The sequence below is a fragment of the Eleutherodactylus coqui genome, unplaced genomic scaffold, assembly GCF_035609145.1.
Source record: "Eleutherodactylus coqui strain aEleCoq1 unplaced genomic scaffold, aEleCoq1.hap1 HAP1_SCAFFOLD_101, whole genome shotgun sequence".
NCBI classification, from domain to species: Eukaryota; Metazoa; Chordata; class Amphibia; order Anura; family Eleutherodactylidae; genus Eleutherodactylus; species Eleutherodactylus coqui.
This window is the reverse complement of record NW_027102216.1, coordinates 132,072-136,315: the sequence shown is the minus strand read 5'-3', so window position 1 is coordinate 136,315 and position 4,244 is coordinate 132,072. Positions and strand designations below refer to the sequence as shown.

The window sequence follows — 4,244 nt, the reverse complement described above, 5'->3', positions numbered from 1 at the left end:
GACACCTGGAGACTTGTTAATAATCATATTTTTAACCCACAGAAGGATCTGGCCTGGAGCTGCATACACGACTGTCTTCCATGCCGGGCATTCCAGCATCGTAGAGGACTGACCAACACCGCCGCATGCCCAAGACCCGGATGTACAGAAGAAGAGACGACGACCCACCTGATATGGACTTGCTTTTTAACAAAGAGGATATGGACTCAGTTTTTACCGTTGCTTAAGAAAATAACAAGACTAAAAAAGCTAACACTGGAAGGAGTATTATACGGATGTCTGGAATGCCCCACACGGACTGAGAGAATTATGGCATGGAAGATGGTCAACTCAGTGAAGGCAGCTCTGTGGAAATCCAGAAATATTTTAGTTTTTAAGCATGAGGTTTTATCGGTTAAAGATATTTTATCCATTGCTCTTAACGAATTATATGAATATTATATTGTGGACAGGAAAAACTTTCCTATTTTATCGAGAAAATGGCTGATCGGGGAATGGAGCTCCATCATATAGTGCCACCAAGCGCCCTTTTATGTGATTTTAATGTGGATTTTTAACAACATGTAAATATATGTAGACAAGTTTTAAAATGTTTTATATGGTATGTTTTAATATGTTACACAATGTGTTTTAATGTACTATATGAGCATTTTTACTATGTCTGAAATTTGTTGTTAAAATAAAAATACCCCTCGGGGTTTGTCAACTTAAAAAAAAAATCTGTTCTTATCAGTTTAATATCTGATACGTCCCCTATCTGGGGACCATATATTAAATGGATTTTTAGAACAGGGAGCTGGAAAAAGAGCTTGCTCTGTCCACTCCACGCATTGACCTGGTATTGCAGTACCTCCAGGACCGGTGCACCCCCTTTCCTACAGCAGTTTCCAAAAGCAGAAAAACAAAACTGACGAGCAAGAGGTGCAGCGCAGCTGTGGCGGCTGCTGCTACCACCACCCAAGCACTTTGATTGACACTCAGCCCGTCTGCTCGCAACATTGTATCCACTGAGCAGCTGCGTCTGCCAGAGTGTGCACAGCACAGGTACAACTGGAAGCAAAACAACACACACACCAGTTCATATGGCAGCCGCACTCTATAGTTCGTACCTACCGCTGCGCTAATAGCCAAGTTGGAAACATCGGGCAGGCACAGCGTATCCTGGCAGCCTGCGTCTGTATGCTTCACGTATTCGGGTCATGGGTGTATGTGCAGGGGGCCCGGAGCCCCAGGGGGCCCATAAAGTCTCTCTTCCCCACATTGTAAACCAATGCTATCAATGAAGCTTTATAGTTTGGGGGCCCAGTTCCAGACTTTGTACTCGGGCCCCGCAGCTTCAAGTTACACCTCCAGATCAGGATAATGCTAGGCCATTCCAACCAGCCTGTGTGTGTGACCTGCAGTCGCTGGTAGTCGAAAAGCGGCCGGCCCCGGATGCGCGCTTCAGAGTGGACAGACAGCAGCGGACCCCCAATCACACAGGCCCAAGGCTTGCTATGTAGCACGGAATACCTCATTGGACTGCAGCACTCCACGCGGGCTGAGATACACGCTCCACGTGGGATGGGCAGTATTCGTCCATGAAGATCCAGGCCAACGTTTAGAGATGGAGCAACACTCGGGGAGCAAAGAACTCCAACGAACGGACGTCTACTTTACAAGGATGTATTGCTTTATTCAATGCATGGACACAGAAACAGTTCAACCGCTCGATTACAGACCGCAGTCAATACAGTAAAGAAAGAAATGTGTCTGTTTAATGTAAACTTGCATGGAGCTCGTTTGTCAGCCACTGACTGACTGAATGCTGAAACGTGGTCTAACGTTACATGCACCACCAGGGATAAGGCCTTGCCTATAAGCATTCCCCAGCTGGCAAAAACGGAACCTCCCTGCCTATTCCTCACCATGGAAGAACGGAACCTACCTTTTTTTAAAAAAAAGAAAGCCACAGCAGCAGCCAACTAGATTTTGGTAGGCCGCTGTCTCCCCCTTGTGTGCTGCATAAAAAATGCACTCCACTAAAAATAACAATGATCCACGAAATAGAGCGTATGGAGAGAACGAGGCTTCTAGATGAGCCGTCAGGCTATGATAAATTGTATCACACCTGGGCGATATGGATAGATGCCCGGAGCTCACCCCTATTTACCAAGTGGTTACAGACAGGGACATGTGAGTAACACGTTTAAACCACAATTGTAAAGAGAAACAACAATTCCGGAGCCCGCCCCCCCCCCCCCCCCTTTTTGTTTTATTTTCTCTTTCTCCCGTGTCATAGATACCTACCCTCCCTTACCACTCCCCCCCCCCCCCTTACCCTCCCCTCATTCCCCTGTTTGTAGACCTTATAAAATATCACAGACAAACATGATATAGTTCAACTCGAAATTGATTTATTAAGTTTCATTGTCAAAGTTATTTTTACATTGCTTTGAGATAAGGCAAAAGTTTCCCCCCCTCCATGAAACCAATAAAACCTATATTGAATAAAATAAAAATGATGCAGTTACCGGTAGTTCTGCAGCTTCTTGGTGGAAATAAAGACCATCTCCCGTCTCCCAGCTGCAGCAGAGACTGACTGAAATGGCTGCCAAGCCCGGTATTAATGCTTCTAAATTGATGACATCACAAAGGAGTGACATCGTCAGCCTTCCAAACACCTGGCTCAATTGCATACAGTATGTATGTATGTATGCATGTATGTGAGTCTATCTATCTATCTATCTATCTATCTATCTATCTTTATTAATTATGTAGAATATAGATATGGATTATTTCTAATTTACAGATTTTGTAGATATAGATTAAAGATAGATTTAAGATTGTATGTGTGTGTGTATATGTGTGTATGTGTGTGTGTGTGTGTGTGTGTGTGTGTGTGTGTGTGTATGTATGTATGTATGTATGTATATATATATATATATAATGTATATATGTAAAAAAAATATAAAATCTGTAGGTATGTATGTATGTATGGCGGGCGGGCAAAAAAGGCCTGCTGTATGTTTTTAAGTTCTTCGGATGACCATGCCGCTCTAATATTCTCCTTACTAGGGTCTACTAATGCTGGCCCAGGGGAAGGCAATAAAGCCCTATGGGGCCGAAGCCAATTTCCCTTATTTTAGGTAAAAAGTTTCCATCCGTCCCTACTCGAAATGCGGCTGGCCGAAGAGATCCCTCCAACCGACCGGCCGACGCACCTTCAGAGACAAACTAGTGCTTGCTTCTAGTGTCATCGCCGGCTTAACCCTCGTTTGTAGGGAGCTGACGAGTCCTGCAGCAGCAGGCTCTGCAAGCCTAGGATGCGTGAGCACGGTGCAAGAGGAAGGACTGAGGGTGTGAGGCTGGGCGCGGTTGAGAAGGCGTGGGGCGGGGCTATGGAAAGTTTTACTAGCTCTCCCAGCTGCCTGGGTGCATTGTGGGTGCGCCCAGAGTGCTGGCTGAGCGTGTTGCCTCAAGCCTTGGAAGTGGAGTTGGGCGGACCGGGCTACAGGTGAAACCCATTTCGGGTTATCGCTTCTCGGCCTTTTGGCAAAGATCAAGTGTAAAGCTTGGTCTGAGCTGTGGGCCGTGGGTGTGCTGGGGTTCACCCAGTGAGAAGGATCACTTTATCTGTGGTGTTACACCGACAGTTACCTTGCAGGATGTACGGCATCAAGAACACGATCCGGTTTGAGGTGGAGTCCAAGAGCAGCCTAAAGAACAACCTGGTTTACATCGTCCGGGACGTACTGTTGGAAAAAGGTGATGTACCTGTGGAGGAGATTTATAGTGTCCAGGACTTTCCCCGTCAGGGGCAATATGATGTCACTTTTTGTGATGAAGGGGCATGCCTAAACGTGTTTGAATGGCTGCGAACCCAGAGAGACACTGAGCTCCTTAACGGGGTTAAAATAACCCCCCTGTTTGGCTTGCAGGAGAGGCTAGTGACTGTGCACGTGTTTAACCCCTACACGGATGTGGGCCTCCTTTTCAGTTTCCTTGAGCAGTATTGCGACCACGTACGAGGTGGTGAAAAACAGAAGAATATCCTAGGAATATTTAACTGTAAATATAAATTCATGGTGAGACTGAAGAGGAACCCAAGTCGTATCGGGGGAGTGATGCACCCCCCTGCCAATTTTTCCATTGCTGGCTACCGTGGCTACTTACATTATGCAGGACAGCCGACCTATTGCCGGAATTGCGAGCAGTTTGGTCACATTAAAGCGGACTGCACCAAAGGCCTTGTGTGCAGAAAC

At 46.1% G+C, this 4,244-nt stretch overlaps 1 non-coding gene across 1 annotated transcript; it reads left to right on the top strand.

Annotated features, from left to right (window-relative positions):
• The first annotated feature begins 685 nt into the window (after positions 1-685).
• LOC136599538 (U2 spliceosomal RNA) lies at positions 686-872 on the top strand. Its single transcript, XR_010789086.1, has one exon. It is a non-coding gene; the product is annotated as a U2 spliceosomal RNA (small nuclear RNA).
• Positions 873-4,244: the final 3,372 nt, after the last annotated feature.